Source organism: Buteo buteo, chromosome 13 (genome assembly GCF_964188355.1).
Source record: "Buteo buteo chromosome 13, bButBut1.hap1.1, whole genome shotgun sequence".
In the NCBI taxonomy this organism is placed as follows: domain Eukaryota; kingdom Metazoa; phylum Chordata; class Aves; order Accipitriformes; family Accipitridae; genus Buteo; species Buteo buteo.
In genome coordinates, this window is record NC_134183.1 from 15,492,626 (window position 1) to 15,520,166 (window position 27,541).

Below are 27,541 nucleotides of genomic sequence, written 5' to 3' on the forward strand. Positions count from 1 at the left end.
CAAAACTTAGCATGTGCTTTAATTTTCTGGTTAATAAAGAAAAGCTGTGTTCACTGTGTGATGTTACTTCTGTGTATCTGTTTGTGAATACAATCTCTGTTTTTGCCTGTGGAAGTGCCTGGCTTTGGTGGTGCTTTTTTGGATGCAGTTAGAAATTTGGACCTTTGACTGCCAATGTCTTGAAGTTCAGAAGCATCTGATTTGGATTTAAAGTTGGCCACATATATCCCCGTTCTCATAGGAATCATAGTTCTTGTTGGTGACTTCTTTGCTAAAGTTCTGGTATCGCCTGTTTTCATTCAGTGTCTCAAAAGGATCATTGTTTGAGGGAGGGGTCTTTTGAACTCCACTCTGAAGGGTGCTGCTCTGGTATCCAAACAACCTGACTCTGTCTTAATAGCCTGGTTGAACTGAGCAGGCTGGAGGCTCGTGCTGCCAAACCAGGGGGAACCGACTTGAGCTGGGTCCACGGCTCTGGTCTGGCTGCTGCTGATCCAGCAAAGCTGGATAGAGGTGGCAACTTCTTGTCTACAAAGGAGGCTTTTTGATTTGATTTTTTTGGACTGAATGTATTTGCAAATGCCAGGATGCATCTCAGAAATGCTGCTTCTCTGTGGGTGAAGGTGGTGAGACTTCGTATGGCTGTGGGGGAAGGTATGAGGCACTATCCTCCTCTGCCATCCTGTGTTCTGGTGTAGGGAACTAGGGCAGCTCCCACCCAGACCCGAGTCCAGAGAGAGCTCTTGACTTTCATACTTGGTCACAAGTTGACCCAGAGAGTCTGGAGGACACAGTGCAGTGAATTCCCTCTGCAGTAACCTGATGCATATAAAATATAGCTGTAGCCATGGCCCTATGTACGTGGCATGCGAACAATCAGGAACTGTGTCTTTGTGTTGGAAAAGAATGGAAACAGATCTCTGGATCTGAAACTCTACCAGAACTTCAGTGTTTAAGAGGATTTTCAAAGTTGAGGACTGCAGTGCCCCTGTGAAGTGGCCTGGCTGACTCTTCAAAGCAGGTTGGAGAGGTCTTAACATAGAAGGGTTTGCAAAGGTTTGCCAGACAATAAATTTCCAGAAAGAATGGTCACAGGTGTAAAATCAGCATCCTTGTAAAACACACACTGTATATACATGTGTCTTGAACCTAAGGCTGTCCTTGAATAAATTCCACTTGACATGAAGCTGGAAGTCTGGTCAGCTATGAAGTTAGGAAGCTGCAATCTGATCTGAAACTGCACTTGCCTTGCAAGCCCAAACAGGTTAACCTTATCTGCTATAGAGTATGGCAGGTCTTTACTTGCCTTGAGTAGTAGATGTGCTACTTGGCCCCCATCCTAAAGGGAGCTGCTCAGCGCAGTCTACCCCATGAGCAAGACGGAGACCCCCGCACTGCATAGCTGGTCGCAGGTTGCTACTGCCTGCCAGGTTGGGTGGGCAATGCTGGAGGGTTGCCCATTGCTCAGGAGAGTTAGGTCAGTCTCCTGAATTATTCTGTTTAGATACTCTTCCATTGATGACAGTAAAAAAATAAAAATCAGAGTTGATCAATGCTGCTTTTGTGGATGGGGTTTTCAAAAACGTTCACTCCTACCGAAATCAATAGGGAATTTTTGGGTTGGATGAGTTTTATTTCAGGAGGAAAAAGTTAAGCTAACACAGGGTGTTTTTACAGTCCCATTCTAGATATTACATCCTTCAAGGCCCTCTTTGGAAAGCTTCCAGGTGGGAGATTTTTTTTGGCCTTATATTCTGGGGCTGGCACTTTCAGCAAAGGCGCATGAAGTTCAACACTGCAAAACTGAATTTTTCAGAAATGTCTGTGTACTGTAGGGGCCTGGTGCTCATCTCAGGTGCTCTCAGCTGTCTCAAATGAAAGGCAATACCAAGCTGGCTTTACACCAATACCAATACACCTGAGCAGGGGAGGTGCCCCAATGCCCTTGGTCTCATAATTGTTTTTAGCCATTGTCTGATCTTGCTACTTCAGTCAGGTTCTGCCTTTATATTTGGCATTGGCTACTTATCCCAGGGAAGGTAATGAGTGAATTCAGGCACGTACTGAGTTTGAGACCCAAGGGAAGCGCAGGATGGGATGTGGATGGAGAGTCTTGTGCAATCTGATTGCATCTTCTCACAGTGCCCTACTGCCAAGGACGGACAGCAAGAGCAGATGGTGAAGAATGTGAGGTGGAAACAGAGATGGGAGGGGAATGTGTGGTTTTGGAGGGGGGAAATCTTGCACTCGTGGCTGCAGGGAGCAGCCAGGCTGGTGGTTGTACTTTACATGAGGAGCTGTATTTCCCCGGGGGTTGGTCTGCAGGTGGCTGTGCAGCTGGGCTGATGGCTTGTGACGATGGGCTGGGGAGACGTGTGCCTTGTCTCAGCTGCATCGGGTGGTGTGTGGCAGGCCAGACCTGATGCTAAGTTGGTCCCTGTGTTATCAGGGTACACTGTTAGGGTCAGGTTTGTCACTGGAAACCACAGTCTGGAGGGAATGTGAAAATCCCACTGTGGTGCTCCCCAGCGCGTGCTGGTGAGATCCTGAGCTGGCATTGGGATAGGAGAGGAGTGTGTTGGAGCACTTCCCACTGGAGCGGTTCATGAGCAGATATCTCTGTGTGGACAGCTTCAGATAAACCCCAGGCAGGGTTTGCAGAGGCAATGGCAGGCAATAATCCTGTTGCTGCGGTGGGAGGAAGTGGACCCGATTCTGCTCTGGAAAACCTTTACCGGGACAATCCTGGAGACAGGTCTCAGTAGCAGGTGCTTATGAAGCAAAGGAGCCGATATGCTTAGAGGATTCCCAGGGATGTTGTGAAGCCTTTTCTCCCTGGGCTCTGAAATCACTTCCAGGCCAGTAGCCAAGCACAAGCTGTAAATAACAAATGATGGCTGATGATCCCCTCTCGTTTTGCTCCGAGATGTTGTCAGCTCTGGGCTTTCCCTTGGCATCTTCTCTCCAGTGTTTTGCATTCCCATCTTCAGCTCCCAGTGCTGTCGTAGTGTCTGGCCGTCTCCCGTCAGGCTGTTGGTGTGAACTTGGTGTGAAGGAGTCGCTTCTGTGGCGGCCTCCACAGGGATGTAATGCAGGAGAAGCTCAGGGATCCAGGCTCTGTGGTCAGGGTGATGTTTGTGTCTTCTCTCCCTGGGACTTCTCTAGTCATTGCTGGTTCAGAAAGGGCCAGAGATAAGCTCAGAGGAGAGATGTCTGGGATTTGCATCAGCCTCTGTCTCAGCACTCCAACATGGGCAACTTGGAAGGCAGATCTTGTGGCCTTATCTGAGGTTCTTTGCACCAAAGCACCTACAACTACACAGGAAAATCTGGTGATTATCCAAACTTTATCCTGTCACCAATGTTCCCACCTCATCAAATATCCAAACTGGGGTTGCTGTCCATCACACTGCTTTTTTCCCCTCACCATTTAGGAAATTCTAAAACCCTTTTATTGCCCTGTGAGATGATGCTGTAGCAATTAGGCAACACAGCTGAGCCCAAGGCCCTTTTGAAACCCCAGCCTACACAAATATCACATAAGTAGCGGTATTTATCCAGGATCAAAATAATACTGTGCAAACACTGAAATATTAGGAGACACGCCTAGCCCATGTACATGTCCTCCTGTCCTGAACTTGTGAGCTTAGCTAGCCTTTTCACATCGGGAATTCTTTTTGCACTGGGAACATCTGTCTTGGTGCAGCAAAGGTAAATGTTCCAACAAAAACACCAGGCGTTGCAAGCAAGAGGTGCAGGCTGGAGCCACATCTCAGCACCGTAACCCTTGTCCTTCCCTATTCCACCACCTCGTTGTGCTCATTCCTTGCCTTTTCATTGCACAATTGATTGTTTGGGCGATGGCCTCAGCTAGAGCTTTTTGTTTGCTCCGCAACATATGCAGCACACTTTGTTTCGTGGCTATATGCAGAAACGGCTCACCATCTCCTCATGGCGTGGTCCTCACCCATGTTAAGTTTGTGTTTGCTTTGTTAAGAGCTGGTGCTGCTGGTTTGGCTGTGGCCCTCGCTGTCACCCTCCCTGACCCCCTGGCACCCATCTTGCAGCTGTTTGGGTCCAGCCTGGGAACAGGCGGGGAGGTTTCGCCGTGCCTCTGGGGCGCACAGCGTTCTTTCCACAGGCTTTGTTACTTGTGAATTAAATTTATAGCTCAGCCCTGTGCGGTGGCTGGGTGCCTGAGTTTCACTCGGTGTGTTTATTCATTTTACAAAGACCTGAGCTATGGCCTGTAAAAGTGGGGAAAAGGGCTCCGGGTCAGCTCTTTTTGTGCTTCGCTAGTGTTGTTTGGTGCCTGATCCTGCTGTTTTACCCACCACGTTGCAGTGCTTTAGCTTGCACGTATGCATGCTCGCCGTCACGCCGATGGGTCCTCTGTGGCTGCTGCTCGGAGCAGCTCCTGGCGCTGCTTCCTTCTGCCGAGGCTGGGTGCCCCGCTGTCTGTCCCGGCTCTCTGGGGGATGGACTGAGCCAGAACTCCCTGGTCATCAGAAACTCGTGGAAAATAGTTGAAGTGTCATTTAACAAGATTTTTAACACTCTTGGAGTGGGTTTTGCTGCACGTTAGCCTGATGAGCTGAACTGTAAACCAGCTCTGTAACAAGGGTTAAAACCTCCAAATTGTGAGTCAGAACAGGCATTTGAAGAGACATGGACTATCTCAGCTTGTCAAAATAAACATTTCGTTTAAGCACAGAGTGTGCCACTGTCTGAAAGCTCATAATTTAAAAGAAGACTTTTTTTGGTTTGGCTTTTCCTGATCGTAAAGCTGAGTGCGTGTATGTGTATAGCATAGGTACAGAACGGCTTAACTTTACAGCAGTATGATTGCAGTGAAACTTTTTTGGTATGGAAACTTTTTTCTGAAAACACGTCAGGCTGTTTCTATTTATAAACTTTGCCAAGAGCCTTGCTGCCCGTCAGCCGATCGTCCCCATATGCTGCTGCCCTGCTGCTGGGCCGTCAGCTAGTGCTCCATGGGGTTGTCCTGGCTGGATCTGCTGATGTCTCCCTCGCAGGGAGGGCGGCTGGCTGCTTCTAGAGAGCACAGTTCATGCAGGGGAAGCGAGCAAAGCCCCAACACCCCCCCCTTGGGATGCAATGAAAAACAGTTATTGTCAGCAGGCGTTAGCACGAGTGCCGGGTTGTAGCCGGGACCGCAGAGGGGCCGAGCAGGGGGAGCGCGGGAAGGCAGAGCTCAGCGCCGGCCGCGTTCCCGCAGTGCGAGCGGGAGCACAACTGACGTAAAAAGCAAATTCCTGACGCTTTGCACACCCGGGGCCCATCTGGCACCAGCCGCAGCACGGCCAGAGGCTGCAGGAGTGGTGGCCGTGGTGCACGTTCTTGGGAGCCTGTGGGATGGAGCTTGGTGCAGAAGCCACTGAAAAGGCACTTTTCCTCCCTCCTTCTGTCCCTACAACTTTAGCAAAAGATACTCTGAAGCAGCATGTTTCTTTAAGTGCTCTCCTTTCTCTAAAACTCTAACTCGGAGCTCCAGGGTCTTTGTTTTTAGTTTCCATCAGGAGCTTGTGGTGGGACCTTGGGAGAAATGCTTGCACCTCTGTCCCTGCATGTCCCATCTATGAACACCCAAACCTGGCGTGCTTTTCTGATGAGGACCCTGGATATCACAGCTGAATATTGGAGCCCTAACAAAGCCTAGTGTGTTTTTGTTCTGGGAGTTGCCCTGATATGCATAGCTTGGTCACAAAGGACTGACCCTCTGCAAGAGAGAAGAGGAGACAAGAGGCAGAATTATTCCCTATTTAAAAAAAGAAAAGAAAATAGTGCACAATGAGAGGTAAGGACCAGGCTTTCCACCTACACCTGACTGATTTAGGAACAGGGAGGTGTGTGTGATGTGGGCAGGTAAATCCCACCTGAAGTAGCTTGCCTCCCTCCTCTGTGCTCCTGGCTCAGCTGAGCTTGGAGAGGGGTAACCACGGGCTGCTGTGCCCTACAGGGACATCTGGTGAACAGGGCTATGGAGGTGACAAGTGTTTATTGGCCTCTACTTCTTCATGTGTGAAGTAGTTCATAAAGCATCTAAGCAATAAGATTTAGCACCACTTTGTGGATCGAGCTTTCCACATCTGTAAAGCAAATAGCCTTGTTCTTTAATAGGACCACGTCCTGCCTCTGCTGACCTCCATAGCAGGCACTTCTTGTCCTTGCCTGTTTGAGGGCAACTGAGTCACCTCACCTCCTCTCCTTAGGACTGCTGTGTCCACCATGCATGGGGGACTCTCAAACTGGAAGTATGGATATCTTAAGCCTGATTGCAGGATGGTTGCTCCATCTTTCTGTTCTTCCTTCCCTTCTTGCCTGCTGTTCAGAGCTCGCTACCCACCAGTTTTAAATATGTTGTAGCATGGAAGTTCATTCCTTTGACAGCAACAGCCCTTCAGGGGAGCCTTTATCAGCAGGACTTTCATACCATCTTAACCAAGCTGTTTGTGCTAAGCAAGATTGCATTTTACTACTTCGACTATCTAGTCATAGTTAACCGTTGCATTAAGCAAAGTTAGTAAAAAGTAAAATATTTGAGATTAAAAACTCTGCTTCTGTGATATATAACTCTTACAGGACTAATGACATCTAAGTGAAAACAAGCTGGTTTTATGAAAAGCCTTGTATCTAAAAATACTAATACCGATGATCTCATTTTCCAAGCTCTATTTGAATGCATCTTCCTTTTCTGCATGATTTTTTTTTCTTTGGATTTTCTGCTTTGAACTTTGCCTTGGACAGACATCTTCCCAGGTAGGCTCAGTCTAATCCCTCCAGCCATTTCTACCAACCTTGTGACTTTGTTTGAGGTTCAAGACTTGAGTGATTAAGGGGTTTAGAGCAGAAAGCTGAGACTGGAAAGATCTTCAGTGTGCTCTCATCCTGCTGTGTGCTATCTTGGCCATTGGTCAGTGCTGCAGAAATGAGAACTGTTGATTTCCTCCCTGCCTTTTTTCTTTCCCACTGTGCTTGTTGGTGTAATACTGACCTTCCGCAGCTCCTGCTTGGTCAGTGCAATCACATCCTGTACTCAAGTATAGAAATAAAGGCACAAAGGCTAGAAAGGATGGACATTATCTGTATTTCTTGCATGGGTTATTTGAATCTTGATGCAGAGTAGCTACCTGGTATGGCACTGCTGTCTCTTAGTGCTGCCCGGCCCTCCATGGCCATAGCAAAACCATCACTGATACCAGCCATGGTCTTTGGCTCCAAAGAGCATCCTTGGTGTCATCAAAGGCATCCTTCTTTCTAAGAGTGAAGAAGCCAGGAGGTAACCAGCTGCGCTCTCACGGTGTCTGTTTTTTGGGTTCCAGAGTACGTGCTGCCCTCGGCCAACATGGGTCTGCCCGGCCACCTCATCCAGTGCCACCGCCCACGGCCTGCCTATACCACTTACACGGCCCCTGTGGTCAAGATGCTTGTTGAGCAAGATGAACAGAGAAAGGCTGCATGGAACAGCCCAGCAGAGACAGAGCCAAACGGAGAGGCTCAAGAAGCTGGTTTTGAGGAGGAAACCCGAGTGCTGTCAAAGCTGAGCAGAGGTAGCAGCACCCCTGGGACTGAGGAGGAGTCAGTAGGAACGTCCACAGCTGAGACCAGTTTGCCATCACCTAGTGTTTGCAATAGGGTTATTTTTGCAAGAAAACCTCCCTTGCGTGTGCTACCATGTAGCTCCTTGGCGTGTTGCAGCAAGAAGAAATTATCTGTCTCCAGCTAGAAATGAAGAAAATAAAAAGATGCTCTCAAGTGTTTTCCAGAGTGCATTAAACTACACATGAAAATGGCATTTAACTTTGACTCTTTTCCTAGAAGCCCCCTTTGAATGAAAGCAGACAAGCACAAAAGGTGGTAGTATTGCATTTTGTTCTTGTCTGCTCTCACATCTGGACAAAACCATAACGTTTTCCTGGTGAACTTGCTTCACATGCATTGCTAGCTGTTTGCTGCTTTCCTTCTTGAAAATGCCCCACAAAGGGTGCAGTGCAGAGGCATGGTATGGAGATGCAGATGCCTGCACGCCCACACAGTCCAGCACACACACAGGGCCCAGTTTTCTGTTCTTCTGTGTCTTGTGACCCTGCTGGCATCGGTGCTGAGTGCCAGCAGCAGTTGCAGGGATTTGGCTGAGGGGAATGGCCTCTGGGGACTCTGTGCATCTGCATCCACTTGAGATGTTGGGTGACTGGAAGAAAAGTGCAATGGGAATCAGTGTCCCCTCTCCTTGAAGCTGTATTTTGCTGAAGGAGCATGGACTGGAAGGGAGAGGAGTTTATAATGAGCATTTGCTTGTACTCTTATCCCTTTTCCCTGGCCTGCTTGTCTTTAGGGTGTGAGGTCTGCTCAAGTTGCATTTACTGGACTTTATGTATCTACGCACGTGACACTTTCATGCACATAGGTCAATTAAAAGCAATGTAACAGCAAAGCTGATCAGTCACTGGTAGATGAGCTGCTACTCCTTTTACAGATGAGGAGAGATGCTAAGGTCAAAATTGCTCGGGGACATGATTTTTTGCAAGTCATTAGCCTTATGCGATACTGGAAAGTGTATACCTTAGGGGCTCCAGCTGCTGGTGCATGCCAGTTGAGACCCTAGGTGCTGAGGAATATTGCCAGATTTTTTTTTAAAACCACTTGCGAAGGCATCACCTCATTATTCTTTGCCTGACAGAGGTACAATCCAGTTTTCTAGCACCATCACTATGGCCACCTTCCTTCATTAAGACCTTCCAACTTGCACAATGGAGCCTGCAGGTGCCTCTGACAGTGTGTGCATCTCTGCCGCAAAAGGTCCATCCTGTGCATTGAGCGAGGCAGGGTTCAAATTGGGCAAAATGCCACATGGCTATTCGATTAAAGACTATACCAGCCTGAGTACCCGAGAGGTGGCTTCTACAGCAAGAGCACTGGTAAGGAAAGCACCTAAAAGGGAGTAGGAGGCTCTGGGGAGGTGGGATGGAGGGCGCCCAGTTTAGCCATGGGTGCCTGTATCCCTGGAGTGCTCTCCAGCTGGTAGGGCTCTGCTGGGGATGTGACCTCACGTTTCTCTGGAGTTTCTAACTGGCAAATATGGTTAGGAAGTTTTGTCATGAAGACAGCGAAAGACACCCCTTCCTGCAGGGGTGATCCCTTCTAATTTCGGATTGTACTTCTGCAGGGACTGAACTGGTGTGAGACTGTTTCAACATTTAATGCATTTGAAAGTATTTTCCTTGTGATGGTGAAAGAAAAATTGTCAATTTTTTTCCATCAACATTAAATTTGCTTGAGGAAGCCATTTACCCTGGAAAACTTTAGCAAAGTTATAAACAACTTATCTAATAATCAGGAGTATTTGCTGTTGTGTCTAGTGCGCTGTTCCCAACTGCTGCTGTCAGCTCATGTGATTTTGGCTGAGATGGGACCAGTGCCACTTGACAGCTGAATGCTTTGGGGAAACAGTGTTGGGCCTCTGCAGGAAAAAAAAAGTAAAGAATTAGAAAATGCAACAAAAAAAGAGAAATTACTGCTTTCTATGGATGTATAAATAAATTTGTTCCCTGCCCTATTTAGAGCCCGGGGTAACTCACACCCCTCATGCCTGCAGGCGCAGATGCAGCACGTCACAAGCCCCGTGTTTAGCAGTGTCACTCGCCTGCCAACCCGCGGCTTTGGTCACAAGCCATGGAACTGGGAAGAAATAAATAAACCTTAGTTTCCAGCTCTTCCCTCTGACTTTTCTGTTTGCTGCAAGGGATCCTGGAAAAGGGACGTGGTGACGTCATGTTCTTATCTCCTTGCTGATGCGATGACTACAGAAATAGTTGGGAGACCCAGCTGGGGCTGTGTCTTTCCCGATCGTGTCTGGGGGGACTGTGGGTGCTGTCCCCCTGCACCCCTTTGGCATCCAGCCTCCTGTGCGGGTGGGCTGTGTGGGGCACCAGCTGTAAGGGGGGTTGATGGCTTCTATTTCATAGCATTGGTATATGTCATTAGCACTGGGATGGTGTCACAGGGGAGTACTGAACAAGTGGTAGAGGTGTACGATGTGCTGTGAACCACTGTCCAAGCTTCTCAGGTTTACTGGTTGGTTCTGTGATCACATATTCCCAGCAAGGCGGGGGGTAAGGCACTGATTGCTCTCTAGGTTTGCTGTAGGCCAGCCCTGCCTATGCAGAGGATGCTGAAGCAGGTGTGAATTGTATGTGCTTGCACAGCTTGGGGATGGTGAGAAGGAAAACACCCACCTTCCTTCCTCTGGCTGCACAGAGGCTTTACCAGGGCTGGGATCTTGTTCATACCTCTGTGTTAAACCATTTTCGCTATTACACCTCCTCCCTTGGGGAATGGCCTTCTCGTTCTGCAGGTGAAAGACCAGAGTTATTTATAGGCAGTACTGTGGTGAGAAATGGTATAGGAAAAGGTTGAAATCATCCCTAGAGAGCCTGAAATGGTAGCTGAGGTGACTGAGAAAACATTTTTGTTTTTCTTTTGCATGTTTGCACATGTGCTTGAACGCATTAGAGTTCACTGCGGGAAGGTGTCCCAGGGCACCCCTGCAACCAGCGTCTCTGCAGGTGGGAACACTGTCCTATGGTCAGGTTGAGGACTGGCAGAGGTGTCGTGGGCTGCTCTTTGCTCTCCTCTTTTCCTCACTGGATACATTAGCTATTTTTTTGGGTCTCAGTTTCTCAATTTCTGCACCAAGGACAGTAATATGTAGCTGGCTTAGATTGGTGCATATGCATTGGAGTTCAGGCATGTTAGAGCTGCCTTGAAAATGTTCTGCCAGTACAGCTTTCTGTGGCAAAATGGCCAGAGGTATAAAAGTTTCAAGGAATTGAATTTTTATCATTAAAAGTAGTTGAAAATGCATTATGTCTTCAGAGAAGGTTGAGGTGCTGCCTCTCCATAATGAATTAAAGTAAAAATGGAAACAGGAAAAACAAAGCGTTGTAAAAAGCACTTGTAGGGAAAAAAAAACCAACAAAAAACAAACAAACAACAGAAAAAAAAGAAAAAAAAAACCCGGAAACCAAATGTGCTGGCTTTGGTAATTCTTAAAATGAGTTTTTCAGTAACTTCATTTTATGGGAAATTTTGACTTTTCTGTTGTCACTGAGGAGAAAAGGGACCTCTCCAGAGCTGCAAATTTGCAGTACGGTAATTCTATGTTTCAACTTGTACTGCCCGTTAGCATTAATAATGTACTTTGAGGGCTCTGTTCAGCTCCAGCTGAAATCAATTGCTATTATTTTGGAGCCCCAAGGCACAGTGATGCATGGTGTCAGTGAGCCCAGGGTTGCGATGGAGAGGGTCTAGGTGGCATTGGGGATGCCAAGAAAGCTCGTTCATCATGTTGGTGAGCTCTGTACTCCAGACGTGCATCTGGCGAGGCTGAAATGGTGTCCTGGGCCCTGCCTGTGGTCCATAGCCTAGTGCTTCAGAGCTGGGTAGGCAAGAGTTTGCTGCGTGGTGCAGGCGCAGGGATCCCTGCCCACATGCAAGGTGCTAGAGCAGGGCAGCAGCATAACGTTGGATGTAGCACAGGGGAACATTGGGGATCTGAGGATGGGAGATAGAGGGTGTCTCTTGGGGGTGCAGTGGAACTGACACCACTGCCTCCCCCCCGCCACCGCTGCCCTGCATCTGTCAACACATGTAGCAGCACCTACTTTGTTATTGTAATATACAACTGGGGGCCCAGAGCTAATTGCAGCTCTAAATGACTTATTATGCTGTGGTTGCTCCTTGTCTGCTGTATTGAAACCAGATGCTCAGGTCATTAACTAGATATAAGCCAGGTGCTGACTGCCTTATTTAAGCAAAATATGAATTGATTTCCTGCAGGAGTGACTGTGGTCATATATATGCCAGCACCCAAGAGTGGGACGAGAAGGCTGGGGAGAATGGTGGCTATTGTGGCTTGGGGACCCCTGGTGAGGCTTTTAGTATTGCTTTGGGACTTGGCTGATGGATTGACTGGATGCAAAGCTGCTGAGGGTTTTGGGGTAGTTACCGTGCTCCAGAGCTGTTCCCTGAGCATGTCACCAATGTGTTGATAGATGTTTAGAAAAGCGTCTCTGGATGAGACACCTGCCCTGCTGAAAGGCACATGGATCTGGCGGCATGGCATAAAGGTGACAAATCCTCAGCAGCATGTGGTGCTGATTCTGGGAGGATGCTGCGGTCTAGTCCCTAGATCGGGTCTGTGGGGTGTCTATGTGCCTCTAGCCCGGTATATTAACCTCAGAAGCAGAGCTTTTTATTGCAGGATTTGTCACTGAGAACCTTTCATCTCAGAGTGCTTTACCATGATCATGAGCACAGCAGGTAGAAATTAGAGTTGGTCATGAATAGAGCTAAGAGCTGACCGGCTAACACCAAGGTGTTTCTGAAACAGCATTTCTCAGCAATTTTGTGTCTTCATTCACCACTTGACTCATCTGTCATTACGTAGCTGCCTGTGCCAGCAGCAGCTCCAGGCAGGGAAGCGCTCGCTGCCGTTACCCTCTGCAAGTGCTCGTGTTTGAGCCCTGGAGGAACTGAGCTGCTGCCAGCAATTACAGTTAGTAGTTCCTGGCTCATGCCAAACACTGCCAGCAGTGCTCAACCTGTCCTCACCATCCCATGCAAGCAGAGGGAAGATGCTGCAGATGCTGGGGTGATGGAGCTGGCAGTGCCTGCTGCTCTCTGATCATTTGCAGCTCTTCACAAAGCCTGTGGTGAGTGCCACAGGGGTCGCGGTCTGCTGCAAACTGTCTTATTCTCACCGAGATGTGGCTTTCCTTCCTTAGTGGCAGCTTGGGGTGGGTTCTGTGGGGTTATATAAAGTTGAGGGAGAGATTGGAGAGAACTACCTGCTGTTTGGCTGGTAACACTGAAGCTGGGTAACTGGAAGCCTCTTGGAGTAATACTGGACCTCAGATGAGCCCAAGGCAAAGCTGTGACAGCCTGGACTTGGGCTTTGCTGAGTCATTTTTATTGGAATCAAAGAGCAGTGGAAAACCTGCCACTTTCATACAAGAATTCCCCCTCCCCAAGCGCTGCTCTGTCTGTCCTCCCAGGCTACAAAGATGCTTTTTTTTCCTTTCCCCAGCATTTACGCTGGGTGCAGTTGTGCTGCTCTGGGTCTCGGGGAATAGCTCTGTCTCAGTAGGAGCTTGGTATGATGTCAATGTTTCGAGTGGGTGAAGCAGAGGAGGCAAAAATAGACATTTAGACATTTTTCCAGTTATGCCTTTTCAAAAAGGAATATTTATAGCTCAGTGCATAAACACAAGCTCTCTTTGTGAATCCACTACTAATTGCAACACAGCACATTACCCCCTTGGACCCTCATGCTTTTAGCCTCAGGACTGGTCTAGGCAGCTTTGACCTTCTTGCAGTGGGATCCCCTGTCTCCCCATATCACAACACAGTCCTGGAAGTATTTTCCAGTCCAGGCATGAAGCACCTGTAAAGATCTCGGGGTGCTCAGGGGCTTGGATCCCTTGCAGCAAGCTGTCCTGGCTCATCTCCAGGGTGGGGATGCAGCACACTGGAGTCTGAGCCTCAATTTTGTGATTAACCCTGAAGCATAATGAGGCCTGTGATCAGGGTGGTTTTATCAGGCCATTCACTGCTGGGTGAAGAAGGTCCAAATCACTACATTTCACTTTACCTCCATTTCCCCATTTTGGATAATGGCCTTTAACACACGGTTTAAAGTGCTTTGAGACTTTTTCAGGGTGTTTTTTCACAGCAATGCTACCTGAACCACCTCTCAAGGTCTGACCTTGCTTGCAAGGAGTCTTGAGTCTGTTAACATCATGTGGTAAAGCTTTCTGGCTGCTGTTTTCTCCACTGTTTCAGCAGGAATGGGAGGTCAGATGTAGGTGGCAGGTGAGGAGGTTTTCAAAGGCCAGCATTGGCTCTCCAAAAACTGTGTGAACTGTATTTTTCAGGAAGACTGTCATGCTGCCACTAGGCAAGAAGCGCTGGTTATTTTTGGCAATGCTCTTCATTGCACTCTGCAATCGGAACTGCAGAGCTGGTGCCCTGAAGGCCTTTATCGTGTGATGCTCGCCTGAGTGGCTGGGGTTTATATGTGTTTATGGATCTGCTCTGATACTTTGAACAGCAGCATGGTGGAGGGTTAATGCTGACTTCTGTGGGAGTAAAACTCCCAGGTCTTTGTGATATGAAAAAGATGTGTGGGCAGAAGGGTGGGGCTGATAATGTCTAGATGTGAGAATCTCTGCAGGTGGATAGCACTCACTGCCTTCCAGGATCAGTCTTCTAGGATCCAGGGGGATTTAATTTTTGCACCTTGGAGCCTTAAAGGCAGGAAGAATAAACCTGATGAACAATGAGCTTAAAGCCTGGCATGCTCTGTCGTGCTCGCCGTAACACGTGGCTCTGAGGCTGTGCCTCCAAAACGTTGCCAGAGATCTCGATCTCACCTCAAACTATTTTTCATTAAACCTTGGTCTGATCTCTGGCCGGCTCTCCAAGCTGCTTAAGTGGAACAATAAACTCCATTCCTATGGCTTGTCTCACACTGCCCAGCTATGTGCCAGCTCATCAGGTTCCCCACGCGGCGCCTGCAAGCTTGCTGCAAGCTCTGAGGTCGGCGCTGCCTTCCTCGCTCGTGCATCCCTGCCCTGCTCAAGCAGCAAGTGCCTCTGCTGCATCAGCAATGGCATTTTGATTCCTCCCCTGCAGATGCAAAGGCAAAGTCCAGAAAGGTTTAGTACACCAGCCCTGTTTGGATTTCCCGAACTGCTCAGGCCTGAGCTCTGCACCAAGCTGTAAGCTCTGGGTGCAGGAAAACCGTCTGGGTGGGTCACAGATGTTTGCAGTCCGTGGGTACTGAGGGGTGGCTTAGAAATGTGGTTCCACCCCCAAACCCCATCTGTTCCAGTGAAACCAACGCTTACAGGGATTTTGCTGTGTTCCTGCTATTATTTGGGTTCAAGGCTCACCTGGATATCATAGCATGGAAGGGGATCATGGGAAAGAGAGCCCAAAGGCTGTAATTTCAGTCTTTCCAGACTGATCATTCTTATGTTTCTTCTCTCTCCCTGTTGTCCCTATCTCCATCTTTCAGCTGAGCTGCTTGTTAGCACAGCGAGGACAGGAGCAAAGCTTAAAGGCTGGATGGGATTCCCCTGGCTCAGATGTAAAGGTGGATCCCTGCACCTCATTCTCACAAAACTCCAAGGATAGCTGCCTTTAATCCCTGTCTTCAGTGGGTGGCATCTTCTTCTTTGAGTCCAACCTTAGTCCTGCAGTGGTAATTCTGAGTGTGCAGTTTGGGTTGAACAAGGGATTTTTCCACTTTTCTCATAATGGAAACTTCTTAATAGCTAAACGAAACTGTTAGATGCTTTTTTTAAAGTTTTCTTAATGCACAGTAGGTGCTTTCTTAAAGATGTTGCACTTTCTTTTTAGAAATCTGAAAACCACAAACTGATTATGGATTGGTTTTGACCACTGATCTCTTCCCAATAAGCCTGGGGAAGGAGTGCTAGACTTTTTCCTAGATCTTTATCTGTGCTGGTATGAGACACTGCATTATCTGTTTAGGAAGAATAGCATTGAAAATAAGTAATGCCTCCTTTAGAAAATGCAGATCATCTGTTGAGCTGAAGGAGCACAGGCTGTGAGCCTGTTCCAGGACTGCAGTCATTGCTTGGGGGAAAGCTCTTGCTCCAATATTGTTGGACTTCCTCCCCCCCCCCCCTTCAAATACTGATGATCAGGGTAATGTGTGAGCAGGTTCAGCTGAAGATTTGTGGCAAGCCTTGTTTGGAGGCATGTACATGTGGCTGTCCAGGTCAGAGCTGCAGAAGGGACTGCCTACCCCATGGTCCTTTCCTTTCGCAGCAGCCGTTAACATTTGCTCTGCTGGGAGCAGAGAAGATGGGTCTGCTGTAGTGGTAAAGCTAGAGATGAACAGACTGATTTGGTACAATGCAGTAGCATCCTCTGAGATGGGGTGTGCTGGTAGGACTGCCATGGGCTGAGGAGGTACCAGTTGCTTATTCCCTGCACAGAAGTGGGGAGGTGCTGCGGGGGACTGGAGCTTAAAACTGCTGATGGGTTTTAGAGCTTAAAACACCAGCAGTGAGAGGGAGGAGGCCACCAGATCACTTGGTGCTTGCCTACTGAGGTTGGACCAACCGCCCTCACAGGGAACTGCAGTTCCACCTCTCCCCATCTGCCTTGATGCTCTCTGCTTGGCTGCACCGACTGTATGCCAGGGACTAGCAAAGGCTGCACGTGCAGGACGAAGATTGGTGGCATTTATGTTTTAGCCCATGGTCCTTTCCATATATGACAGATTACTCTTTACAGTCATCAGGAGCCAGAATCAGACCTGTTGCTCTCCAAACATAACTCCCTAAATGCTAATGAGATTCTAAAGCTGTGATGGAGGATGGCACAAAAGGAAGCAGCCAGGCTCCTGATTTGCAGTCGGGGTTGACAATTCTCGCAGGACTCCTACTCTGGGGAGGGCTGGTTGTGCCCAGACCTCACATGAGGACCTGTCAGCCTTTTGGTGGGGTCTGTGGAAAGCCAGTCTGCTGCAGCTCCTCTGAGGTCACAAGATTTTTCCCTTTGGTGCTGGCATCCTGGGCTCCCTTGTAGCAGCCTCAGGAGATAGATGGCATTCCAGCCACCCACAGAAATCATGTCAGCTACAGGCAGCCAGAAGACTGGGGACTTTATAAGTCAGTCATGTGCCTGTCTGCCATTGCATCTTACGCTTGGGGCTGCAAAGCAGAAAAGAGCTCATCGTATGTTATGTCTGTGCAAGATGCTTTGTCCCTTCATGGTCTTCCCCTAAGGCTGCTCTTTCTTGCTTGTTTGACTATGTTGGACCTCCAAGAGCTTATGAAATGCTTTAAAAAGAGAAAATGTTGCTGATCTTGCTTGCAAAATTCAGCAGAGGTAGCAAGACACCCAGGCCCTTCTTAGAAGTTGTTGTCTGATGGCATGCTGGAGGGTTAAGGGGAATAGATCCTGCTGCTCTCAATTTACACCCCTGCTCTACAAGCTCAGTAAACTCATCAAAACATGGTATAAACTGCTGGGGAGCTGCCAGCCCTGCTTATTAAGCAGTCCCTGTGTGTATCAGGATCTCTTTGTATCTCCGCACCAAGGCGGTGAACCGTGTGGATCTGCACTGCTGCTGGCAGCCATGGGCAGCAGCAACCACAGCTAGCAATCACCTAGACTGAGAATTTCTTCTCTCAGAGGGGTCGTGCCTGAATTTTGGGTTCTTTATAGCATGGTGACAGCTTAGGCAAGCCCTGCTCTGATGCTCACCATGTCACTCCTCTCTATTTTCTCTTTAACCGTGCATGGATCCATCAGCACATTTCCTGGAAGATGTTCTAGCAATTAAATTACCATTGATCTCTCTGAGCTGGAAGTGGGCTCTGCTATTAGCTGAGGCCGTTAGCAAGGCCACAGGGAGCTCAGCATGGTGGAGATGAAAATATGCTCAGGGAACAGAAACTCTCTGTGGCTGCCCCAGCCGTTCTGGGCTGCTGGCCAGGCTCCTTTGGACAGATTAATGGCAAAGTACAATGATGATAACAAGAGCTATCCTTTCCAATGGAGAGCTAATCCACAGCGAGCAGGGCTCTAGACTTGCTGATTCACTCTCTAATGGATAAACAGGGATGCTCTGCCCAGGCTCCAGTGTCTAGACGAAGCAGGGTGTGCAGGGAAAGGTGCTGCTGTGAAAATCTGGGCAGTTTGCAGATGAGTGTCAGCACTTCCACTAGAAATTCTCCTCCCTCGAGGATCTTGTAGCGTAACGGTGCAGAAATGATAGGGTGAGCCTTTATAAAACCTAGGTGATGCAGGAGTTAGAGGAGATGTGTTGTAATGGTGACCCTGAAACCAGGTAACAGCAGTTGTGGTGGTTTGCGTGTCTGCACAGTGGTGTGATTGGCAAGTGCTGTTCGCTTGTCAAGTGGGAGCGAGCAGAGGTCGCGTCGCTCCCCAGGGAGTGGAGGTTATTGCTTGCTTTGATTGTTATGGGAAAGGCTTGCAGATTCCAGTGTACAATGCTCTGTTTTGCGTAGGGCTTTGGCCATGGCTTAGCATGGAAAAATGCACCCTGCTTGGACAGGCTGGTCCAAGTGGACCCCTGAATTGCATCTAGTCAGCAGGATAGGGAGATTCCGTAGAGAGTTTGGTGCTTGTAGCCATGCAAACTCTGCCTTCCCCATAATGATGCAGTAGGGTGGGTGAAGATTCATGCTTTGCCCTGTCTTTTAAAACTGTGAAAGATGTTTTGTGGTGAAGGCAGGCAGTTGAGGAACCTAAATCTGTTCCTGCCCCTGCAACAGAGTCAGTTCCTTCATCTAGTGTGAACATAGCTGGGCTGAGATGACCCTGGGCTTCGTGGAGGTCGGTGGTATTTGGTCTGTCCCTGGTGCAAGAGTCTTTGCTGGGACGTGAGCAGACACAGTGGTTTGGTGCCTCCTGGGAAAATGGTCAGGCCCAAACTGAAGGAAGGGCCATCAGTCTGGGGCTCGGTGTGAAACCATGAGGTACCCCAAAGCCTGGGACACATCCTGGGTGTCATTTCCAACTCCTCATTTCTAGGGAGTGCTATTGGTACAAGAACGTAACATCTAACAAAATGCAATTTGTGACGTAAATATGTGTTTTATGGGGGAAAACCAAAACAGTTTTAATTAAAGCCAAAGCTCAGTAGGATACTCCTCACCGCAGATGGCCATTACTCCTCTAGTGACATTGCTGGTGTGGTCATGCTCAGCTTGGTCATGCGGAACAGCTCTAGGTCTCACTTGCCTTTGTGCTGACTTTAACCTTAAACAGCTCCATTTACCAAGCTGATGAGGACCCATCAACTCCTGATCCAGCCTCCAGCTTTGCTGTCTGCAGGCAGGCTGGCCCAGGGCTAAGCAGGCAGAGCTGGCAGGCAGACATGGCAGCAGTTTCTCCAGCCAGGGGTTGAGAGGTGGGATTTGAAGAAGGTGGAGAGAGTCTTCATGCAGAAGTGAACTTCGGTCCAAAATTTGGCCAGACCCTTTTCTTCCAGCACTGCAAATGAGGCAGATCAATTATTCTGAAACAGAAGGTAAAAATTATGGCTCCCTGGCTTTGTTCCAGCCTCTCAGCTTGCACTGGAGCTAATGTGCTCTGTGCTATGGACTCCCTCTGGGATAAAAGCATCCTGCTATAGAGCCTGGAGCAAGGGGGCTGTGCTGATGTATTTGCTTTGGTGTCAAACCCCCTTGGGCCTGACCCTGCAGCCTGGCTCACACTAAGGCTGAGCTCCCCCAGACCCAAGGGTTGGGCCGGGGTCTGCTTGGTTGGTTCACATAGAGAACTTGAGATGTCCCAGGCTGGGGACATCAAGGTTGCTGCATGTTAATGCTGTTGAGATGTTGGCTATACAGTCAGTAAACCCCAGCCATAGCCTTTTGAAACTGAGAAAAGACCAGAGGTAGGTGGAGGAAGAACTAGAGCCTGTGGTTAAGGATAGGACAGAATAGGGGAAAACTGTGTTTAACCCTTCCTTGACTGCATTTGCCTTGTCAAAGCAGCTTGGTTGCTTCCTGGTCTTAGGCTGGCATAAATTAACCTTGTTAAAGAAGGCAAAGAGATAATGAGGGCTGAGGGGTATCTAATAAAAGATGAAAGAGCAGGGACAAACCATATTCTCCGCAAGAGAAATCCCTCAATTTTTTGAAGCTGCCAGCATCTCTTGGGGCTCAGAGCAGGAGCAGGTGAGGGCTGGGCAGGAGGGTGAGCTACTGCACTTGGAGGTCAATTTTTCAGAGCCTGAGATTTGCAAATGCAAGGACTGGAGGAAGCACTTGCACCACTGGGCTTTTGTGGCTTCATGTACTGGAATGATCTGGGTAGTCACCCATGCGGCAGAGGTTGGTGTGGGGCTAAACCCCAGGTCAGCTTGGTGGTCAGCCTCTGCCTGTGCACCTGGGATTAACAGGGGGCCAGGCAATAAGTGGAATTTAAGACATTTATATTTAATTTTTAATTATCTTTTATTACTTCCCCCGCCCAAAGAAACTAATTTTATTTGATCTGTCTTAAAGGTCAGGATGTGCAGGCTGTGCCATCGAACAGACACCTGGCAGGAGCTATGCAGTTTCCTTTTGGTGCTCCAAGATGCACTAAGTTAATGCATATGGGAAGAGCTCATTTCTGACAGTCACAGCAGCTCTTGGCGCCTCTTCTATCTGTTTATCTGCCAGCATTTATACTGCATTTGTAGCTGTGGGGATTTTTTTCCAAGGTGTGGAAGGAAGCCCATGTCCTGCAGGGTGCAGCTGCCCCAGCGGCAGGATGGGGCTCCCGGACTGCTGGATGCGGCCTTGCTGAGATGGGTGCTGTGAAGTGGGGGCTGTCACACCTCTGTCTGCCTGCTCTTTCCTTTGGCCAATACTGCTCAACGGTGCAATGCAGGTGTGAGGGTTGGGACGTGAGGAGCATCTGGGGATGAGACCTTATATCACTTCAGAGCAATACCTGTAAAAGTTTGTGATACACAAAGCTGGTATGAAATTCATTGCAACAGCTCAGGGACTCCTATAAGCCTCAGTTTCTCCCACATGTGCCCCTATTGCTACAGGCAGGAGTACAGCAATGGGCTCTCCAGGACAGCCCCTAACACCATGCTATGGTCCCTCTCCTGCCTGGACGTGTCCCTGAGTTCTTTTCTCTCCTGCAGTTTCCTGCTGCTCTCCCAGCTGGTCTTTCGCTCTCCCAGCTGCTCTTTCACTCTCTCTTTTGTTTTCATACAGATCCCTCCATCCCACTGCCCTGAGGCTTGCCCAAGCCCATGCTCATGCTCCCACAGCTCTGCAGGTGCTGGTGGCAGTCCTGGGAGCAACTGGGTGACAGTTCTGAGTGCTAAGATGCTCCTTGTGCTGTGCTCCCCAGGCACTGCACCTCAGGACAGGGACTAGGGTTACATAGGAAGAGATTTTTCCCAACTACTGTATTTCCCGACAACTCGGTTTCTCTTCCTGCAGTAGGACAGCCTGAGACTGGTACAAGTTTTCTGAGGAAGCAGCAGAGCCAAGAAGCAGAGAGGGAGCCCTGCCTGGGAGGGACAGTCCCAGAGTGAACTTCTGCCCCCGATCCCACCTCCTGCAGGGAGGAGAAACCTTTCTTCAAAGTTATGTCAGAAGAGGGACATGCTGAGGAGAAGTTTCACTTCTTCAAACAGCCGGGTTTTGGACAATCTCCAAATGAGTTCTGGTGATGAATAAGCACTTTTTGCCCTAGAAAACTCTTCCTCCCCCTCCCTGTAGCAGCGCAGCCCTTCAAGACTAATGGCTGCATTGCCTGAATTCCAGGCGAGCCACCTCGCCTTCCCTCCCCGTCCCTTCTCTGTACCATTGCCTGGGGCTGACGCAGCTTTTCTTGGGGACAGAAGTCTCCTGAGGGCTATAGGTGCCTCACCCTGGGCAGCAGGACCCTCTGCAAGCTCCCAGCTGAAAGCCACTGCATGTTTTCTGTATTTCTCTTGGTGGGGTTGCACCTCTGATCTTGTGGCTGGTAACAAGTGGGAGTGAATGCTGAGTGCAGATTCTTTTATAATTTGCCTGAGGTCATCTTAGATGGGGTTGTGATGCCTGCTCCTTTCCTTTGTGATAAATCAGGGGCTCCTTGATGTCGGTGAGGGCGTGGGTATCCCAACAGCACCAAGACCAACTTCTTCTGCCCAGGGCTTTTCCTTGGCCCTCCAGGATGACTGAATATCTGCCCCATATGTAACCTCTGGCCATTAAGGAGGGTCTCTGCCTCCCTTTTGCAGCATCCCACTCTGCTGTTGTCCAGGCATGACACGAAGGCACTTGCAGAAACTTTGCTAGAGCTGGTTGGCTTGTAATGTTGTTGGTGTTTCCTTGGCTTTTCAGGCTCTAGCTCTCTGCCTTTTCTCCCTTTTCTTTCACTTTTGCTTCTTTGTTTTTATATTTTTTTGCATCTGAGATCTAAAAGGGTGACTCCCAGCTGAGGAAAGCTTGCAAGGACATAATCCAGGCCTTTAGAAAAAGCAGTCATTAAATGTCTACGTGCAGTTTCCCCCAAAAGATGTAATGGGCATTGTATTAAGCAGCAGGGTAAAGCAGAATATCTATAGAGCAATATAGCTCTAATCCTACAGAGGCTAAAAATGGGCAGGAAAACACTCCCAGGGAGTCAGTCCCTGCTGCAAGTCCCAGCAGATAATTGATTTTTTGCAGCATGCCTTGGGCGTTAATGTTAAGGGATATTTTGGACCGAGAACTGGGAACCGATCCCAACGTGCTGTAGCCTTCATGGGAACTCCTGGCAAGTACTCGCTCTTCTCAAACACAAAATATTTGCAAGTCCCACTGAGCTGCCTTCCCATGGGGAGCAGTGGTGAGGATGCTGGGCTGTGTGTGTGGATACATCCCTCTCTGCTGGGCTGGACGGGTCTCTACGAGCACCCAGCCCACACGGTTTATGCACCGTGGGGTCACGGAGCCAAATGCCAGAGGTTTTCTCTCTGAAATGCAATCTCCTTATGAAACATGGTTTGTGCGATGGGAGATTGGTTTTCCTGCTGTGACCTGCCAAATGGCAGGGTTTGATCTAGGCAGTGGGCTGGGGAGCAGGCTGTGAGCAGAAGAGGAAAAGGGGCAAATGGCGTGGACTTACCAAGTATATTCTCCTCTGTCCTTGCCCTGGCTGAGGTCCTGCTTTGGTGAAGAGATTTCTGCACCAAACAGTCTGGACTCTCACTTTGTATTAATTTGAAAGAAAAATGTGTGTCTAAATCTCAAAAACAGGCTCCTTAGTGCCTTAATCCCTTCTGAAAGTGGGTCTGGGGTTCTTCTGTCGCTGGTGGGGTGACCTCTTTTCCTTTCCTGTGGCTGTCTGCAAGACTTGGGTGGCTCCGCAGAGAGGGAGAGCGTGCGCCTCTGAGGTAAAAATGACTTGTCTTTGGAAGGGGTTGAAGCTGGGGATGAATGCCCCACTTGGATGTTGTGGTTGTTTGTTTTTTTTTTTAACCTGATCTGAAACAAGGAACCCAATTTTGTCCAGTGGTTGGATGCAAACACAGGCTCTGTTTCAAGAGCTGTCCCCGAGAGCATCCCCCGTTTTGCTCAGTGGAAAATTCATTAGCAACACGTTTGATGAATGAAGCTCTGTTACGACACAAACGTTTCAGAAACCAGCAAAGCCCCGTTGGGTTATATAGGATTTTATGACGCTACATAAACATCCAAGAGGGCGAGTGAGCAGGCTGGTGGGTGGTGCTGTCGGTGCGTGGCTGCCGAGCGCGGCTCTGCGCAGCCTTTGCTCTTTTTCCTGTTCCCCTTTTAGACTTCCTGAAGCGCTCATTGCTGCGGCAGCAAGGGCAGTTTGGGCTGCAGAGCTTGTGAATGAGCACTTTGGTAAGGAACGGGAGGGCGGGAGAGCCCGGGTGGGCTGCACACACACACACACACACACACACGTAGCGTGGGCAGGTGTCCTGCTGCCTCCCCCGCGGCCCCCGACCGCAGCGTCCCTGCTGTTCCAGTCCCAGGCTGCTCCTGAGCAGCTCTTCTGATGCTCCGGGGGGGTGTCTCCAGTTTGTTTCTGACTTTTTGGGCTTTGACCTCATGCCTCTACGGTTTTGCTTTCAGGTTCCAACTAACTTGGATGAATTTTTTTTCCAGATTTTTTTTCCACCGAAGTTTCCTCGTGTTAAGGGGAACAGAATCTGGGGTCTGAATTCTTTACTTTCCCAAACAATTAGTTTCATATTGACTTAAGCACAAATATGCTCTCTGCAATCCAATGTAAAGACCCGTGGAGCCAACAGCTCCTTCAAAGTGCTTTGCAGTGTTAAAATGAAGGACTAGACCCTGTGTCCTGCCCTGATACTTGTGAGCAGCTACTCAAGTGCATGATCCTGAAGCTACTGAACATCTGCCCAGTGTCAGAATAGGTCATCGGGGCTCCTTGTGTAATGGCACTCATCAGCTGAGCGAGATTGACACGTCAACATGAGAAACAAGTGCCTTTCCCCCGAGGCGGTGGGCTCTGCATCGTTCAGGGGCCTGCTCGGGGCCATGCCAACCTGGTTTGCTGATGGCAGGTTTGCGTTTCTGAGCTTAGCTGCTCTCCGCAGCATTTGCCTCTGGCCCTGGCAGCGCTGAGCACGCTGGTCGCATTACCCCGACCTTCTCACATTACAGGGCTTTTTTTCCCTGGAAGCTATAAAAAGCCTGTAGTGAAATTAAAACCACAACGTAGCTCCTGACTTTGCTGGAGGGATGTTTCTTTTCCTTTATAAATGGAGCAGAGGATGAGGAGAAGGGATGTACGTGGCAGTGCAAAAGGAGTGTGTGTGCATCAGAGGGAACGAAGGCTGTTGGGGCTGTGTCTGTCTGTGTTTGACTCCTGTGCTCTCACCACCAACTCCCCAGAGGATGTGTCTCCTTATTTAGCAGAGTGCCTAAAGTTAGGCAAGATAAATCTGGCCCACTGAGTCATTTAAGACCAAACTTCAAGTGTGACATAAGCAGAGACCCTCAGAGGTATTGCTGGGTGGATATTCTCCAGCCGTGCTTCCCTGGGCATGAGGCATTGCCGGTCCAGATTTGACTGCATCTGCAGGGTATTTATGGGCAGAAGGGGCCCCTGCCTGTGTGGGACACTTTGTCACAGCTTCTCTGCAGCTTCTGATGCCTCCCTCTTTCCCTTCCCGTCTGCTGATGTTTGTCCATTGCAGAGGTATTTGCAGATGCACATGTTCGTGAGTTGTGGATGAGCTCTGGGAAGGTGATGGAGAGCCCTCAGGACTCCCCAGCCCCCCAGCTGTGCGAGCCCCTGCCATCTCAGGATGGTCTTGGTGAGCTGGAGTGGGGACAGCAGGCACACTATTAATAAGGCAGAACATGTAAGGAAGAGGGAGGATACAGAGTGAGGTCCATTGGTAGAAATAGCAAGGGAGAATATAGGAATACGCGTCATGTCTTCCAAAGAGTGGTGGGATGCCTTGCCGAGATCTATGAATTCCCATGTATTTAAACTAGAGGTGTCTCTTGGAAATAAGCCCCCCCAAAAATCTGAAGTTGAATTGCTGAAAAAGTTTACTAGGATTTTTTTTTTTACCCCTTTGGAAAATGTCTGTTTCTTGAAATCTCTCTGACCTGGAAATGTTTTTATCCAGAAGGATTCCAAGTTTCAGAATAGACTGTCTGAGAGGGAGAGATGGACACCCACTGGTCAGACTGGCCTTGGGACAGGAGCTGCACCTGGGTGTACCCAGCTCTGTGTCCTTTGAGCTGAGGTCTGCCATGCCTACCTTTGTGAGATGCCCACATTGCCCTTAGGTGTTCCTGGGAGGGATGGTGAGGAGGCCTGAAAAGGTTGAAAGATGCCCCAGATTTCACAAAAAAAACAAACCCTGGAACAAAACCAAGCCTGGGAACGTCATTTTGTTCCCACAGATCACTGTTTCTCAAGCTGTCAGAGCTGCAACACCATGAGATGACCAGGCTCAGGAGGGAAGGACTGTAGATTCCCCTGGACCACAGTGCTGGGGAAAGATGGGGATTGCCCAAGTAGAGTCTCCTGGAGCAGCCTGGCAGCTTCATGGGTAATACCCTGCCCCAAGGGCTGCCACAGCATCCTCTCACCTTCCCACTGTCTCAGCTCTTGTTTCTCTCTGGGCTGGCAGGACATGGAGGTGCTATGGTGGCAGGTTTTTCTCACTTCTCCTTTGCAGACTCTCTCTGACACCTCTTTTGCCCAGCTGTGACCTCTCAGTGGTGGCATATATCCCTCTGCTCACCCGCTCCCTGGAGCGTGCTGTACTTTGCTTGCAGCCATTGTTCCAGCTGCGTCCTGCCAGCACAACCCAAGGCACAGCTTCATGAATCACCACCCGGCCCTTTGCGTGGAATGAATTTAACTGTCGCCATCCATCGCAGGGAGATGTGACCTTTGAGGAGGCTTTGTGGGTGGGCAGCGATGCCCTGCGGAGAATGGCATGCCCTGCTGACACTCCAGCGTGCACTGTGCCTTCTGGCTTCAAACCCCCGGACACCTCCGGGAGCTCTTGCTGTTCCTGGCCTCTCTGTTCCTGCTGCTGCAAGCACGGCAGAGGGAAACCTCATGTCTGGCAGCACAGGATTTATATGTGCATCCTGCACGGGGCCAGGGCCAGCTGGGGTGAGCGATTATGGTGCAAGTTGTTTGCTGGGAAATGCTGAATACTGTGCATCTTGTGTGTTTCTGCACAGGCTTTTCACTCAAAAATAATTCCCAGTCTTGCTAAGCCATGTGTCTCCTTCCTACAGAAAGATAGAAGTCTGCAGCAGAGATTTTGTTAGCGTAATTTGCCTCCAGCTATGGCCTTGGTTACATCCCCTGAGCACCACCAGCAGTAGCCTAGCTGTGTAGTGCCATTGCTTGCTCCCGTGTGAAACTGCCTTCATGCCTGTCTCCTCTGCTAGTGAATGCCACCACGGGCTGGAGGCCATTGGTTTAAAATCAGTCCCTAAACCAGAGAGCATGTGGAAAATTCAGGTGACAGTCAAATGGAAAAGATACCAACTAAATGTTTGAGAAATATGGGTATCAGTTGGTATAGCTGGGTCATACAGCAATGTGCTGCATAGGAGTGACTGGGCTTCCAGCTGGAAAACCTGGGTAATACATGGGATACAATAATTTATTTAGACAATAAATACTGGTTATTCAACATGTACACAGGGAGCAGGGTGGATGCTCTCCACCCTTTTACTCTTTTCCTCTTTGAGAGCCTGAATCAGTACAGGCTGTGCCCTCATCAGCTTGCAGGTAGCCCCTCACTGCTGTATCTGCTCTGGAAGCCAAAGGCTTCAAAGACTGGTTCCACACAAGCTGAGCCCCTGGTTTGCAATAATGGCAGTGTTACAGCTGTTATAAAATACAGTATACTCACACTCTTGTTCACCTATTTGATTTTTCTCCTTCTAAAGAAGGGGAGGAGAAGTGAATAACAAGCACTATGAAAACTCGTGTCACTTGGTGAGGTTGGAGACACTGGAAGGTGTAACATTGAATGAAAATGTGTGGTTCTTGAGCATAAGGACAAATCTGTGTGGACGCAGCCCTTGGTAAAGTCTGGGGTGGAAGTGAAAGATACTTTTTTTTTTTTTAAATTAAATCAGTGCTTTTCACTTGCAATGTAAATTTTGGAAAGGGTCTCTTTTCAGTAGTCTGAAGCTAAGGACATTGTTGTCTCCAGTGTTGTGGGATTTCCAGTGGGCAGGTTGTGCCTCTGGGGCCATTCTTGACAAATCCAGCCTTCTCTGAGCTGCGCTTTGTCTTTCCATCCCATCACTCTTGAGCTCTGTTTTTGCTTAGGACCTGGCTGATCTGGGGAAGGGGTGTGTAGATGTTCAGAGGGATGCTGAAGGATAGGGACTGAGCCTTAGAAGTTGAAACCCACTTATTTGTGTCTCTTCATTTGTGGCATCCAAGGGCTTGTTGTCCTGCTATGCTCCACTAAACCTTTTCATCT

At 49.0% G+C, this 27,541-nt stretch overlaps 1 protein-coding gene across 4 annotated transcripts in view; it reads left to right on the forward strand.

Annotated features, from left to right (window-relative positions):
- The window catches only part of TEKT3 (tektin 3), an 86,111-nt gene that overhangs the window by 20,994 nt on the left and 37,576 nt on the right, over nt 1-27,541 (forward strand). The window contains exon 1 of one of the 4 annotated variants that reach the window (XM_075043941.1): nt 22,694-22,963. The exons of 2 other annotated variants lie outside the window; for them this stretch is intronic. The gene's annotated coding sequence lies outside the window, so the exon portion shown is untranslated. Of the gene's footprint in view, nt 1-22,693; nt 23,436-27,541 lie in introns of those variants that run through there. One more of the 4 variants, XM_075043938.1, reaches the window with a different exon arrangement.